Source organism: Hyperoodon ampullatus (genome assembly GCF_949752795.1).
Source record: "Hyperoodon ampullatus genome assembly, chromosome: 8".
Lineage (NCBI taxonomy): Eukaryota > Metazoa > Chordata > Mammalia > Artiodactyla > Ziphiidae > Hyperoodon > Hyperoodon ampullatus.
The window spans coordinates 96,984,387-97,002,329 of record NC_136921.1 but is presented as its reverse complement, the minus strand read 5'-3'; positions in this window follow the sequence as shown (position 1 = coordinate 97,002,329).

The following is a 17,943-nucleotide window of genomic DNA, read 5'->3' as shown; positions in this document are numbered from 1 at the left end:
CACAAGCCTGCCCCTCTGCCTGAATGTTAAAGTGCCTTTGTTCAGCTCACAGGGAGAGAATCTGACCCTGCCCACCTGTGAATGGCTGCAGAAAAGGAGAAATGAACACATCCCCTCCTGATGCTGGCCAAGCCAGGCAAAACTAATGGCCTGTTTACTTTGCTTCCTCACCTCCCCCGGCTCTCTTTTCTATAAAAGAAACGGGCATCCAGACCCCGATAAGATGGTTTTTTGGGGACTGTAATCTGCCGTCTTCTTGGTCTGCCGGCTTTTCCAAATAAAGTCGCAATTCCTTGTCTCAACACCGTCTCCCGATTTATTAGCCTGTCATGCAGCGAGCAGAGCAAGCTTGGACTCGGTAACAGGAACCTTGGATTTTTTTTTTTTTCAAAACGGAAGAGTTACATATGAGATGGACCTAAATGAGAGATTGTTTTCGTGGTGGTGTAAAGAAATAGATTAAAAAGAGAGAGATAAGCAGTGTGAAAACCATCTGTAATAGTGCAGTGGAGAGCTGTTCTACTGAAGCACTAACAGTAAAAATGGAAAGGAAGATTGTGAGAGAAGAAATATTTAGAATGAAGAATTATCAGGTCTTTGAAATGAACTGAAATGAAATGAACTCTTAGTAAGGAGTAGGTTTAATAACATAAGAGTCTGTAGAGAGGTCAAGAAAACTGAGTGTTTAGAAATTACTATTGGATTGGATGGTTCGGAAGTCATGGAGATTTTTGAGTATTATTTCAGTGAAGGGGTGGGAACAAAATTTAAAATGTAAGAGATTGTAGAGAGAATTAATGATGAAGAAAATATGGTTGTGGGGTGACTTCATTTAAAATCCTTAACCAAGAAGACAAGAAAGAAATAACATGCTTCTAGAAAGGAGAAATAGTCTAGTGAAGGCCGTTGTTGTTTTAAAGGATGAAATTTACATGTAAAGAGAAGTTAAAGAAGAGACTGAAAATAGAAAGCAAACCAAAACAATCCTTCAATTTTCTTTTTCTGAACATTAAAACTATGTAAAAAATTCAATAAATTTTAGTTGGCTGAGGGGGCTATTTGTCAAAAGGTGCTATGGGTTTAAGAAAATGATTTGGATGCTGTCAAAACAATGAGCTCTCATCACTTTAATCCATGACATACCAGCACCTGAGCCCACTGGGCCATTGTATTAAAAGTTACACCTTAAAAACACAACTGGTCCAGAATAAGTAACACCCTTTCATTTTGAGAACTGATCTTTCTTTGTAATCCTGTGAATGGTGGGGCTGGGGTGGGAGGAGGAGAAGTGCACTTAATTTTGCCTATTAAAACTCACTTAGTCTCTTCTGTCTAGAATAGCCTCTTTTGGGGAAATTGTCAATTAATTCAAATTTCAAACTTCCTAAAAGGCTGTTTCTACCTTTCTCAAAGGTCTTTCCTTCCTCCATTTCAGGAGAGTGTCTAGGTGTGTGTGTGTTGGTTGGGGGATGCTAGTGTATAAGCATCCTCTGCTTAAGTTACTCATAACAGGAAAAACCGAAAGATCTGATGGCTGAAAACCTGAGGTCAGTTACCTTGTGGATAGTGATGAATTTCTACCTAATTTCTAGACCCAAATTATTTCACAGACCTAGAACTCCTTGACGGAAGGGGAGATCAGGTCCTCTTGAGGAAGGATGCTGCACACAGCCACCAGGTATATACTGTGAATTCTCTTCCAAGCCTTTCCCAAAGGGCCACTACTAGGGGGACTGCACACTGGGGAAAAGGAAATACCCTGACTTTTCAGAGATTACTAGATACAGGTTACGAATTGATATTATTTCTGGGTACCTCATATTCACCATGATCCACCAATCAAAATGGGAGCTTACGGTGGCCAGGTGATAGATGGAGGCTTAGCCTAAATTTGAGTCACAGTGGACCGAAGAGCATAGCTGGTGTTTTCTTCCTTGGTTCCTGAATGTATAATTGGAATAGACATACTTGGTAACTGGCAAAATCTCCACTTCTTGCTGCCTTGTTAAACTTTACTGACTGTGTTATCTATTAATTTTTTCCAGCTTTACTGAAGTATAATTGACAAATACAATTATATTTAAGATGTACAATGTGATGAATTAATATATGTATATATGTGAAATAACTACTGTAATCAAGTTAACACATCCATTACCTCACGTAGTTACTATTTTTATTTTATTGTATTTTTTTGGTGAAAAAACTTAAGATCTATTCTCTTAGAAAATTTCAAGTATACAATACAGTACTATTAATGGTAATCACCATGCTGTATATTAGATCCCCAGATCTGATTCATCTTACAACTTGAAGTTTGTACCCTTTGACCGACACCTCCTTGTTCTCCCAGTCTCTAACCCCTGGAAACTAGTGTTCTACTCTCTGCTTCTATGAGTTCAACTTTTTTAGATTCCACATATAAGTGAGAACATACAGTATTTGTATTCTCTGTCTGGCTTATTCCACTTAGCATAATGTCCTCCAGGTTCATCCATGTTTTTGTAAATGGTGTTCTTTTTTATGGCTGAATGATTTTCCATTGTATATGTACCACATTAAAAAAATCCACTCATCCATTGATGATACTTAGGTTGTTGTTTCCATATCTTGGCTATTGCAAATAAAGCTTCAATGAACAGGGGCGTTCAGATACCTCCTCAAGATACTGATTTTATTTCCTTCAGATATGCACTCAGAAGTGGCTTAATGGATAATATGGTAGTTCTATTTCTAATCTTTTGAGGACCCTCCATACTATTATCCATAACGGCTGTACCAATTTACATTTCCATCAAGTGCAAAAGTGTTCCCTTTTCACCACACCCTAGCCAACACATCTTATATTTTGTCCTTTTGATAATAAACTTCCTAACAGGTTTGAGGTGATATCCCATTGTGGGTTTGATTTGCATTTCTCTGATGATTAGTGATGTTGAGCACATTTTCATATACCTTTTGTCCATTGTATGTCCATTCAAGTTCTTTGCCTATTTTTAAATCAGGATTTGTTGTTGTTGTTGTTGTTTTTCTATTGAGTTGTGTGAGTTCCTTGAGTATTTCAGATATTAACCCCTATCATATATACAGTTTAGAAATATTTTCTCACATTCAGTAGGTTGCCTTTTTGTTTTGCTAGTTTTTTCCTTTGCGGTGCAGAAGCTTTTTAGTGTGATGTACTCCTACTTGTTTATTTTTACTTTTGTTACCTGTACTTCTGGTGTAATATTTAGAAATGATTACCAAGATCAATGTCGAAGAGTTTCTCCCCTTTGTTTTATACTAAGAGTTTTATTGTTTCAGCTTTTTTCCTATATTTTATTCTAGGAGCTTTTCCCCTATGTTTTATTCTAGGAGTTTTAGGTTTTCAGGTCTTATATTAAAAGTCTTCAATAGATTCCAAGTTAATTTTTGTGTATGGTATAATATAAGGGTCCGATTTCATACTTTTGCAAGTGGATATTCAGTTTTCCAAACACCATTTATTGAAAAGACTATTCTTTCTTCATTGTATTTTCTTGGTATTTGTGTGGTATGTAGCATCAGTTGTAATGTCTCTTTTTTTTTCATTTCTTTAAAAAAATTTTTTTAATTGACATATATTTGATTTACAGTATTGTGCAAATCTCTGCTATACAGCAAAGTGACTCAGTTATACACATATAGGCATTCTTTTTTTATTATATGCTCAACATCACTAATTATTAGAGAAATGACTACAATCAGTAGTCACATCAGTTAGAATGGCCATCATTAAAAAGTCTACATAAGCTGGGATGAGGTAAGAGAGTGGTATGGACATGTATACACTACCAAATGTAAGATGGATAGTTAGTGTGAAGCAGCCACATAGCACAGGGAGATCAGCTTGGTGCTTTGTGACTACCTAGAGGGGTGGGATAGGGAGGGTGGGAGGGAGGGAGATGCAATAGGGAGGAGATATGGGGATGTATGTATATGTATAACTGATTCACTTTGTTGTAAAGCAGAAATGAACATACCATTGTAAAGCAATTATACTCCAATAAAGATGTTAAAAAAAAAGAAAATAAAGGGTAAATTTATATGAAAAAAAAGTCTACAAATAACAAATGCTGGAGGGGGTGTGGAGAAAAGGGAACCGTCCTACACTGTTGGTGGGAATGTAATTTGGTACAGCCACTATGGAGAACAGTATGGAGGTTCCTTAAAAAACTAAAAATAGAACTACCATATGACCCAGCAATCCCACTACTGGGCATATACCTGGAGAAAACCATAATTTGAAAGGACGCATGCACCCCAATGTTCATTGCAGCACTATTTACAATAGCCAAGACATGGAAACAACCTAGGTGTCCAACAATAGATGAATGGATAAAGAAGATGTGGTATATATATATAATGGAATATTACTCAGCCATAAAAAAGAATGAAATTGGGTCATTTGAAGAGATGTGGATGGACCTAGAGTCTGTCATACAGAGTGAAGTAAGCCAGAAAGAGAAAAACAAATATTGTATATTAATGCATATATGTGGAATCTAGAAAAATGGTACAGATGAACCTATTTGTAGGGCAGGAATAGAGAGGTAGATGTATAGAACGGACATGTGGACACAGTGGGGGAAGAGGAGGGTGAGACAAATTGGGAGATAAGGTTTGACATAAATACAGTACCATGTGTAAAATAGATAGCTAGTGAGAAACTGCTGTATAGCACAGGGAGCTCAGCTCAGTGCTCTGTGATGACCTAGATGGGTGGGATGGGGGGGTGGGAGGGAGGTCCAAGAGGGAGGGGATATAGGTATACATATAGCTGATTCACTTCATTATACAGCAGAAGCTAACACAACATTGTAAAGCAATTTTACTCCAAAAAAAAAAAAATACTGTTTTGACCCATCTGGGGGGTGACTTTGATGGTTGTCAGTTTTAAGTGGGACCCAGAGCAAAAGAGGGCTCTCCAGCAGGTCCAGGCTGTAGTGCAAGCTGCCCTGTCTCTCAGGTAGATCCAATTGTGCAAGAAGTAGATAAGGACTCCATATGGAGTATCTGGAAGCCCCAACAGGCAAGTTGCAGCACAGACCCTTAGGGTTTTAGAATGAGGCCATTTCCTCCACTGGAAAGAGTTACCAGCAGCTGTTTCTGGCACATTGCTGAGCACTAGCAGAGACTGAGCACCTGCCCATCTGCTATACCACACAACCTGCATAGATCACTGAATTGTAAAGTGTGGATGAGCAAAGTGACAATTCATTGTAAAATGGTGCTATAATATGAATGTTTGTGTCCTCCTAAAATTCATATGTTGAAATCCTAAGTCCAAAAATAATAGTATTAGGAGATGGAGGTCTTTGGGAGGTGATTAGGTCAGAGGGTGAAGCCTTCATGAACAGAATTAGTGCCCTTACAAAAGAGGCCTGAGAAAGCTCCCTTGCCTCTTCTGCCATGTGAGGTTATAGCTCAAATACAACCATCTATGAGGAAGTGGGTTCTCACCAGACACCAAATCTGCTGACATCATGATCTTGGACTTCCCAGCCTCCAGAACCGTGAGGAATAAATGTTGTTTACAAGCCATCTAGTTTATGGTATTTTTGTTATAGCATCCCAAATGGACTAAGACAAATGGAAACTGCATTTTGGGGATCAGGCCCAAGGCAGTCACAAGGGCAAATAAATGATGTCAACAGGTGACCCAAGTTCTGTTTTACCTACCTCTGTTGCACTAATATATCTCTCTGAACTCATATATATTGAACTATCTTATAGATAGTTTGGCTCCATATGTGGAACCAAATATGGGCTGCTATCTCCCTACAGCTCAGAGGTGGCCCTAAAGGACCACTGGGAAGGAGTGAATATTCTCAGTGAGCAAAGGTGTGAGGTTTAGACATGGTTGTTTACTTTGTATGAAAGAGAAATGAACTGAGTTAGATATACCTCCCAAGAGGGTGGTGAATGGCTTGGCTTGGTCAGGAGGCTGGAATAGGCAAGATTAGAAGATTGGAACAGGAAGGTCCAAGGAAGAATGGGCTGGACATATGAGTGTCTGACTCTTCCTATCTCTATTATTGTTCACTGGAATGCATCCAACACAGAAGAAAGACTGAACAACCAGGTGGACAGAATCATCCTTTTGGTGGATGTTGGTCAGCTTCTGTCTTCAGCCACCTCAGTGCTTATGCAGTGGGCTCAAAACAGAGTAGAAATGGTGGTAGGGATGGAGACTGTACATGGCCTCGACATGTGGAGTCCTACTCACCATGGCTGATACTGCTGCTGCTGAATGCTGAATCTATTAGAAGCAGAGATCAGTGGTAAGGTCCTGATATATTATCATCCCTCAATAAGATCAACCAGTCACATGATAGGAAGTTGATTATACCAACCCCCTTCCACCCTGAAGATGATAGTAATTCTTCCTTACTATCAAATTCAAACTGATGTCTTCTCTAAATATGGTTTACTTTCCTTCTAACAGTACTTCTGCAACACCACCATTCGAGCACTTACACAATGTGTGATTTACTAAAACAATGCCACATAACATCCTCTCAGATCGAGGAACTCATTTCATAGAGAAAGAGGTGTGAAAGTGGGTGCCCGGCCAAGAGGCCCTCTTGTCCTACCACACATCACATCCCCTGGAAACAACTGGATGATTATAATTATGGAATGGCTCAGCCAGTTCCCTTCAAGATTGCCTTGAATCACTGGCTGATATATAATAAGGTGCCCTCATGGCTAAAACACACAGGTCCAGGAACAAAGACATTGATATAGAACTGGTCCCTCTCACCATTCACTCTCTGAGGTCCACCTGTGCAATCTGCACTTTCCTTTCTTGACAGCTTAGCTCTGCTAGATTAGGAAAATTCTTTTACTCAGCAATACAAGGAAGTATCTAGTGAACCTGAAGTTGTGACTGCTTCAAAAGAATGAAAAGACAATCCTGATTTATTATGGGCTCCTCATGCCAGTGGACCAGCAGCTAAAGAAAAGAATTACTATATTTGTGGGGGGAAATGAGCCTCAAGATCACGAAGAGCTAGGACTGCTACTAAACAATGGAATTGAGGAGATGCACTGGTGCTTTCATGTCTGGTGATAATGATGAATCAAGAGTTGTAGTGACCATAGCATAAAAACAAAGCAAATAAAAGCTCAGATTCTCAGGTTGAAGATCTGGGTTATTCCACTAGGTAAGCAACTTGGATAAGCTGAGGAGAGAGTGAGCAACCTGGTAGACAGAAGGGAGAGAAAAATACACAAAGTGTGACAGAGAAGTAAGATGATAGTATGAATTTCAGTTTGGGTATCAGTTGTAGCATCTGTAGCTTGTGCCTCTATCACTTGTGTATGAAGCTTTCTGAAGAAGCAAATGCTTTGAATATTCAGTGATGGATTGTATTTAATGTAGGGCACAAGTTGATCTGAGTGGTACCAGGGTGGATTTATCAGGGTGCCTCTGCTGCCCTTACATACTCTTAGTCATTTCTCCTAGTCCAGCTGTGGCTGGGGAGGATAGTTCTAAGTATATTTTGACTCACTTTGTACTGAAAGCATCTTGCCTCAAATATATCATGTCTTTGATTTCAGCCCCATGGCTCCTCTGATGCTGTGGATGAAGGAGGTGTAAATAGGCAGCTGGAATATGAATCTAGATGTTAGGAAGTAAGTTTGTAGAGGTAAATTTAAGTGTTTCCAGACTGTAGAAGGTATTTGAAGACACTGGAAGGAAAGAGATTCCTTAGGAAGAATTTCAAGTGAAAAGAAAAAGATCATGGGGAAACGTCCCAAAGAATATGTAAAACACTAATATTTGAGGAACAGTTAATATAGGTGCAAAGAGGGAATACCGGCAAAAATCTTGAAGAGTGGCCAGTGATAATACCAGGAGAATGCTTAATGTTTTTATTTAAGGATGGCCTCATTAAGCCAAAGTTACTAATCTTCTCAATTTTATATAAAGAACAGAAATAATAACACACACACACACAGAGTTCTTCATAATTTATAAAGCCATTTTATAATTTTCACATTTGATCCATACAAATATATGCAATGAGCTCGGATTTCAAAATTATTCCCATTTTAGAGATAAGGAAATTGGATCCCTGACTTTATTGATAAAGAGTGGATAGCTGGATATTAAATCAAAGCCTACCTCTTGTTAAACTGAAGGAAGTAACTGTTCATCGTTTTAGACTTTGAATTTTAGCTTCTGGTTCAAAGTCTGCAGCTTCAGCCTTCACATGTTATTTAGAAACCTGCTCCTATTATGCCTATTGTTATACCTTCATCCTGATCTGTGTGTCTTAAACAGGGCATTACTAGTTACGCTTCTATTTTAATCATTGTAGGTTGATTCATTTATTTGTAAAAGCATTAATTAGTTATCCTCATGCGTTGTCTTAGTTTAAGGTAGAGGCTTCAAATGTTACATTAACAAACAGTGTTTTGGGAACTTACAGACTGAAATGAATGCATAATATAAACAAATAATGTGTATAAATAAAAGATGAAACTAGGGCTTCCCTGGTGGTGCAGTGGTTGAGAGTCTGCCTGCCGATGCAGGGGGCACGGGTTCATGCCCCGGTCTGGGAAGATCCCACATGACGCGGAGCGGCTGGGCCCGTGAGCCATGGCCACTGAGCCTGCGCGTCCGGAGCCTGCGATCCGCAACGGGAGAGGCCACAGCAGTGAGAGGCCCGCGTACCGCAAAAAAAAAAAAAAAAAAAAAAAAAAAAGATGAAACTAGCTTACTGTTATTAGATTTGCTTCAAATATATTTGTATGTGTAGGCCATAGAAAGAAAGTAAAATAAAAATGCAACACATATTAAATAAAAACTTTAGTTTTTTTGGTTCTATGTAGATAAGTAATGTTCAAAGATTTCTCTTGGGGGAAAATAATTATACTAAATTTTGTAGATACATACATTTTTGTAGCAGCAATAAACAAATTTGCCACATTTCTAAATTTTAATGAACATACCCAGAAATCGTCAAAACAATTTCCCCTTGATTTGGCATTAAAAATACAAGCAAGACTCTAGAGGGCGCTCTATTCCTGTTGTTTTTCAAGAGGTGGTACAATTCCTTTTAAATGCAGCAATGAATGCAAGTATTTAAAATTCGTTGTGAATACTTCCAAGAAGGTTAGAATTCTCATGCAAGATCTTGAAATTAGTATGTGTTAGTGGGATTTTGTGTTTTATGTTATATGCTTTCACTTGGGATAGTTTATGTTCTTTAATGCCTAGGATGTAATTAAATTCTCAGGAGAATATACCTATATTTAAAAGGCTAAACGTTCTAATACGTGTAGCTCTAATTGTTTTCTCGGCATTGCTTAATTATGTTTAACTTAATTTCTTTACTTGATTGTTATTGCTAGTAATAACATATATTGTTACTTTAGTCAGAGTTTTGGGATTTTTCTGGGAGTGGCATCATCACATTACTTTGATTCTTCCCTAATTACCTGCACATTAAATGTATACGAGAGGGCCTCATCTGGTGCCTGGATTATAGCAGGTGTTAACTGAATATGCCTTAAATCTGAATCGGAAGGTTAAAAAAATCTTTTAATAGTAAATGAAGATATCACATTATCTGTATCTGTGCCCCCTTCCCTAGGCCATTCATGGGCTAGGTGATGGTAAAAACCTGGTCACTCAGGGTTTAATTTAGCTCAGAGTTTATTCTGGTTCGTCAGTAGGTTATAAAAAATCTGAATCTGACTGCTTTTAAGCCATTGCATTTTATTGATAAATTCTAACAATACTCACATCCCCCCGTTTTTGTACCTTATCTGCCTGGTACATAAAAAGCCATGTGTGCTTAAAACCTCTGGATCTTTTTGCTGGCGGCAGATGTCTCTGTTAAATACCATTTTCTGTGAATAAGTGTTGCCTCCTTAGTTTGGTTTACCAGCCCTTGTGTATAAACCTCTAGCTTCCTAAATCTCTCTACTCTTTAAGCTGAGATTTTATTTCCATTTGTACCCTCAGCTTTGCCAGAATTGACCAAGTGGAATTGAAGTTTTAGGAATAACTCACTTTTGTTTTCCTATTCTGACTGTGCTTTCAGGGCTAATAACTTGTGTTGCACAAAACTCCCATCATACATTCCATTTCCAGGAAGTGGGCAATGAATTTTTTCCCCATATGTCTGGATCTTATCTTGGTAACCTTCCAGCTACCCAGTTCAGTTCGTCCCCAAGTAACTTGAATCTTACCTCACTCTGCACAATACCTGGAGACGGTAGTCGCAGGTGAACTACAGGCCACTAGAGGGGACTATGTTATCTGCTGCCACTTGACCGCATTGTCCGGTTCTTCCATCCGTATTCCCATTGTGGTGCTTCACCACCCACCATTAAGGACATACCTTGTTGGACTCCCCTGACACCAGCACTTGCCCTCATCCTCTTTACCTGGTAGTCATAATCCCTTACATTTATGTAGCACTTTCAAAACACATTATTTAATATACTAAGTGTATCAGCTCTTATAACAGGCATCTATAAATTGGGTATCATCACTTCCTTGTATAGATGATAAAAATGTGGCTGAAAAAGTCAAGATTTGCAGCCATGTCTTCATATTGCAGATATCAGGATGCTCTTGTTTGTTTGTTTAAAGTAATTGCAACTGGTAATAGACTGTAACTTGCCTGAACTTATTAATAACTAGTTACTTAATAGTTAGAGTCCACTTAAACTCTCACCCCACATTGTGAGGCCTTGATATTTTTTGTTCTGCTCATCTGAATCAGAGTTCCTATTCTGACTCCAAGAACTGGATTATGATCTTATTAGGAATTGGGCTCATTATTCCCAAAGCTCAGAATATCACAATAAGCATATAAATGCATCTTCTCAGCTAATAACTTGACATTCTCTTTTCAAACAGTGTATCCCAGATTTACCTGAAAAGACTCGCTAACGGCCTTCTTATATGTACAGATTGCCAGGTTACCAGATTTCTTCCCCGGGCACGCTGTAGCTTAGCAGTTCTGGGCAGAGGTCTAAGAATTTTATTGTAAACAGTTATCTTCAAGCAAATTTGAAAATCAACTTCTTGGAGCAGAGTCTCTTAGAAAGGCGTGAAATTAATCTGTTCATGCTCATTTCCTTTTCCGTGACTTATTTCTTACTAGATGAACTTGAGCATCTTTCTTTTCCTTTTCCCTCCTCTGCCTAGCTCCCACTGTCAATGACAGAATTTCACTTTGATAGCTTATCAGCCCACTGTGTAATTTGTATATAGAAAGCTATTTGATCTACAGACGCTCCTTGTCCTGAATTGAATTGGAATAAATGATTCTGAAATTGTACCCATCCAAGATGATTTATGCCATAGCATTTCTAAAGGCCACATATTAATGAAAGAGACTTGGAACCAGATGGTGTTGGACTTAAATTCTTTTCTTCTCTTCTCAGAAGAAGGTAACATGTCTTTCCCTAAATGACCCTATTCCATCCCTGCAGAAGCTTCCAGGCTATCTCAATGATGCTTAAGTTAAATTCTAGGAGGCCGTTGACACATTATAAAGACAAAGCACATATATAAAGATCCCACAAGAAAAATGACAACTTATGTAGTGGTTATTTGTGTGGCTAAATTTCTTATTTTTTTTTTTACTTGAGACAATTTGGGGAGGCACTGCAAATGCTTGTAAAAGACTACGATTTTGTAGCATCAATCTTTCTGATCAATACATGCTTTCTTCAGCTATATTACAATCTTTAATTGGATTACACTTATGTTTCACTGACTTGGGAATTATACTTTTGTGGTGACTTTGTTTAATTATTACTGTAATTATCCATGACCAATATGACCTATATTCTTACTGACCTAATTATATGGAAGAGTGGCTAAAGGCCTTTTTTTCTTTTTTACACTATACCATTTCATTTATGTATTTTTTATATCCTCAAGTAGCCTATCAGAAGTTATTTTCAACTGAAAAATGACATTTTATTCCCCAAACAGAAAAGCTATGAATCACTAATTCAGCTATTTAGGAAAAGAGAAATTTTATTTAGGAAAGTTCTTTACTTCTGGGTGACATTATGATGAATAATAATTTATCTTATTAGGAGAGAGAGAATATTTGAAACATGGATTTCTCTTAACTATGGAACAAGACGCTGTTATAACTTTTACTGTTTTACTCTGTCATATTAACAATTCCAATTATGTTGTTCTTGGATTTAGCATATTTTGTTCAGTACTGGCCACTTTTTTTTTTTTTTTTCATTAGGGGTTGAAGACTTAAACAAGGTAATCTGAAAAAAAATCATGTTTTGGGCTTTCCTGGTGGCGCAGTGGTTGAGAGCCCGCCTGCCGATGCGGGGGACACGGGTTCGTGCCCCGGTCTGGGAAGATCCCACATGCCGCAGAGCGGCTGGACCCGTGAGCCATGGCCGCTGGGCCTGCGCGCCCGGAGCCTGTGCTCCGCAACGGGAGAGGCCCCAACAGTGAGAGGCCTGCATACCGCAAAAAAAAAAAAAAAAAAAAAAAAAAAATCATGTTTACTTTAGATATCCAAGGTTTTTGCCAATTTTTTTCCTGAGCATAATGATTGTGATAAACACTGTTCTACTATTATTTGAATGTCTGACAGGCTTTCCATTATATTCCAAATATTACAACAGTTGACTTCAGTTTGACAGAAAAAAGATAAGTTAGCCTGGCCTCCAACATTATTGATGTGTTTTGAATAAGAAATGCCAACCATGCTTCTGTGGCTTTGTACAGATGAGGAAAATGTGAAAAGAAATAAATTGGCAGTGATGATTTTATGATAATTGGCAATTTTATTAGAAAGAATACCCCAAAGAAATAATATTTCATCAGGCAAAAAGGAATATTTACATTAAAACAACAATCCATAACAGAAAGCAGTTGCAAAAATGTGGAACATGTGGGTGTGCCTGAGGATGTAGGAAATGATTTATAGTGTTTCAAATTACTATGCTTTTGAAAATTGAAATAATATGATAGTATTATTTATCTTTCAAATATATATATTCACATAACTTTTCTTATTTTAGAATCCACTTATGTTCAAACATTTTGGTGAGTTTCACTGGCCTTGCTTATGTCTTAAATAGGATTGAGAAAGAAGAGGAAACCATATGCTAGTCACTCGCCACTCATGTTACCTTCCTTGTCACAGTTAATCACCACCATGATCCTCTGAAGCAGGTTGTATCCTTTCCACTCAGAGACATGAAAATGAGTCTCAGAGAGATTAAGTCATACTGAAGATCACAGGCATAGCAGTTCTAGCAAAACTGGTGTTAGAACCTCAATCTTTTGGTTCAGTAACTCATTCTACACTTTGCAGTATATTTACTTTGTAAACTATAAAATGACATACACTTGTAAGAGTTATAATTATTACCTAATAGTATAGAGTTTTGCTAGAGTCTTTTACCATATAGAAAAACCTTGCATTTGATTCCAAACCTAATGAACGTTTGAACTCAATTAGTTTTTTTTCTTTAATTGAGTACTTCAATGCACGTGCCAGGTACTTTACATGCACTTATATTGTTAAACCCTCACAACATCCCATTGCAGTAAATAATGCTGTTACACTCATGTTACAAATGAGGAAACAAGCTCAGTGAGATTAAGTAGCTTGCTCAATAGTCAGAGAGTGTGGAACCTACTTCCTTTCCTCTGAACCATGTTCTGTTTGCACATTGTCAGTCAGAGGTAAGAATTCCTTACATAAAGAATTATACACACAGAAAGACCTATATGCTGAGAACTAAAAAACATTGATAAAGGAAATTGAAGATGATTCAAAGAAATGGAAAGATATCTCATGATCTTGGAGTGGAGGGATTATAGTACTGTAAAAATGGCCATACACTCAAAGCAATCTACAGATTTCATGCAATCCCTATCAAATTACCCATAACATTTTTCACAGAACTAGAACTAGAAATAATCCTAAAATATATATGGAACCACAAAAGACCCAGAATTACCAAAGCAATCCTAATGAAAAAGAAAAAAGCAGGAGGCATAATCCTCCCAGACTTCAGACAATACTACAAAGCTACAGTAATCAAAACAGCTTGGTAATGGCACAGAAACAGATATATGGATCAAAGGAACAGAATAGAGAGCCCAGAAATAAACCCAAACACCTATAGTAAATTAATCTTTTACAAAAGAGGCAAGAATATACAATGGGGAAAAGACAGTCTCTTCAGCAAGTGGTGTTGGGAAAGCTGGGCAGCCACATGCAAATCAATGAAGTTAGAACACTCCCTCACATCATACACAAAAATGAACTCAAAATGACTTAAAGACTTAAATATAAGACATGACACCATAAAACTCCTAGAAGATAGCATAGGCAAAACATTCTCTGACATAAATTGTAGCAGTGTTTTCTTAGGTCAGTCTCCCAAAGGCAAAAAAAAATAAAAGCAAAATTAAATAAATGGGACCTAATCAAACTTATAAGCTTTTGCACAGCAAAAGGAAACCATAAAGAAAATGAAAAGACAATCTATGGAATGGGAGAAAATATTTGCAAATGTTGTGACTGACAAGTGCTTAATTTCCAAAATATACAAACAGCTTGCATAGCTCAATATCAAAAAAACAAACAACCCAATCTAAAAATGGGCAGAAGACCTTAATAGACATTTCTCCAAAGAAGACATACAGATGGCCAATACGCACATGAAAAGATGCTCAACATGGCTAATTATTAGAGAAATGCAAATCAAAACTACAATGAGGTATCACCTCACACCAGTCAGAATGGCCATCATCGAAAAGTCTACAAATAATAAATGCTGGAGAGGGTGTGGAGAAAAAGGGAACCCTCCTACACTGTTGGTAGGAATGTAAATTTGTACAGCCACTATGGAGAACAGTATGGAGGTTCCTTAAAAAACTAAAAATAGAGTTACCATATGATCTAGCAATCCCACTGCTGGGCATATATCCTGAGAAAACTCTAATTCAAAAAGATACATGCACCCCAATGTTCATAGCAGCACTATTTACAATAGCTAAGACATGGAAACAAACTAAATGTTCATCAGTGATGAATGGATAAAGAAGATGTGGTATATATATGCAATGGAATATTACTCAGCCATAAAAAAGAATGAAATAATGCCATTTGCAGAAACATGGATGGACCTAGAGACTGTCATACTAAGTGAAGCAAGTCAGAGAAAGACAAGTATCATATGATATCACATATGTGGAATCTAAAAAAGAAAAATGATGCAAATGAACTTATTTACAAAACAGAAAGAGACTGACAGACATAGAAAACAAATTTATGGTTACCAAAGGGGAAACCAAGGGGAGGATAAATAAGGAGTTTGAGATTAGCAGATATAAACTTTTATATATAAAATAGATAAACAACAAGGTCTTACTGTGTAGAACAAGGAACTATATTCAATATCTTGTAATAAACTATAATAGAAAAGAATATGAAAGAGAAGATATACATAACTGAATCATTTTGCCTTACATCAGAAACTAACACAACATTGTAAATCAACTATACTTCAATTAAAAAAAAAAGAATTACACATGCAGCTTTACACAGAATCCAACTCCTTATTTATTTAATCATGATTTAGGCTTTTTCCATAATCAATTATTCAACTGGTTTTTGATCTGTTAGTTCTGGAAACCATTACCCAAACTCCATGATTTGGATCTAATAACAACTTTGGGGTTCATAGATTGCTTTATATATACATGTATATATGTGTGTGTGTGTGTGTGTGTATGGATATATATATATATATATATATAAAGAATATATGTATGTAAGTATATAGATGGATATTGTGATATATATATTTAAAAATATATGTTAGAATGTATATAAGGAGATATATGTATATAAAGATATATATATATATATATATATATCATATATATGTATGTGTGTGTGTATATTCTCTGACACTGAGAAATCAGGAGGACAAGCCCACACTTAAGATTGGTTATTTGGTGGTTGGTCAATCTTCAGGTGTAGAAGCTTGTTACAAGATTTTTTCATGTAATCACTGATTAGAAAGAAGGTATCTCTGACTTAACATAAATTAAATATGACCATTAAGCTTTTGAAGAGCATTGACTTACTCCAGGCAAACTGTAGGCTTCTGAGGATTTAAATGAAAGGGAAAATTGTAACAGATCAGTCACCAGCATTTATTTATCATCTGTCATAAGCTAAAGAGAGAATTTTGGTTTTATAAGTCAACAAGAGTTAGCTGAATTCCCAGTCTGATTTAACAAGAAATCAACATAAGCAGCTTAAATGTCTTGCAAATAAATTGCAATATTGTATTTTCCTGTACTTTCTCAGATATGCCAAAGCAAGTACCCTTCACATCAACTCTCCTATTTAAAAATCTGGGGCTTCCCTGGTGGCGCAGTGGTTGAGAGTCCGCCTGCTGATATAGGGGAAATGGGTTCGTGCCCCGGTCCGGGAGGATCCCATATGCCGCGGACCGGCTGGGCCCGTGAGCCATGGCCGCTGAGCCTGCGCGTCCGGAGCCTGTGCTCCGCAACGGGAGAGGCCACAACAGTGAGAGGCCCACGTACCGCAAAACAAAGAAACAAAAATTTAATTTAATTAAGAATTTTTTTATTGAAGTAGAGTTGATTTACCATGTTGTGCCAATCGCTGCTGCACAGCAAAGTGACTCAGTTCTACACATCTAGACATTCCTTTTTAAAATATTCTTTTCCATTATGGTTTATTACAGGATATTGAATATAGTTCCCTGTGCTATACATTAGGACCTTCTTGTTTATCCATTCTAAATGTAAAAGTTTGCATCTACCAAACTCAAATTCCCAGTCCATCTCTCTCCCTCCCCTCCTCCTCCTTGGCAACCACAAGTCTGTTCTCTATGTCTATGAGTCCGTTTCTGTTTTGTAGATAGGTTCATTTGTCTGACTCGATACTTTCCTGTGCCAGTCTAGGCAATTAATTAATTAACTTCTCTGAGCACCACTTTTTAATCTCTAAATATTAGAATTATACCCACCTCAAAAGGAGTTTACAAGTGTAAAAATGTGCTGTAATTGTAAATACATGTAAAGTCTTAAAACTGAGCTGGAGGAACAGCAGCAAATAGCCAGGAATTGTGGAGGACTTGGGCTCTTGGAGGGCCTGGACCCAGTAATAGTTAACCTGGGACCTAAGCAGCTAATGTAAAGAGCAGGACTGTCTGGCTTGTAGGGCTGCAGGGGAAGGGTGCATGCTCCAGGAGGAGGGTGGGTGGAGAGAAATGACAGGCATCAACCTTCTTGTAATTTTTTGATCTTCCATGCTTGGGCATGTGCTTATTTGAGACTTGGTTTAAGGTTTGCCAACTTGTATCACTTGTTTCTGCCTATAGAAGTGTTAAGACATTTTCCAAGCCAATTAGAGGGAACAATGGATGCCACTAGAAAGTCTAAAGTGCCATTGGAAGATCCAATTCCCAGGACTGAAACCAGATGTATTCCCTGAAATAACTCAGGGTTCTAATGTGAATATGAAAGCCTTCAAAGAAACCCTTTTCAGAGCCTCTAAAGCTTATTTAACTGGCTTTGATATCTTAGCATCAGATATGAGTAAAGAGAAAAATACAGACACTCCTTTAGCACCTCTCTTTTAGGGAGCCACCCATTTTCCCATTTCATAACAATTGGCGAGGCCTGGCCAGTCTATATGTTTTCAATACCACTTAGCTTATGGTCCAGGCCTGACCAGTCAGAGCACAGCATCCCCCCGACTTCAGTGGTTGCTAAAGGGATGAGCATGTAACACAAACTGGGTGATTCAGAGTCCTCCAGGTTTCTAATCTACAATCCATATGGTTTTAGGAATACTTGCAACCATTTTGCGGATACACAGACAAATCCTATGTGATTTCAAGCAAAGCAGAGGC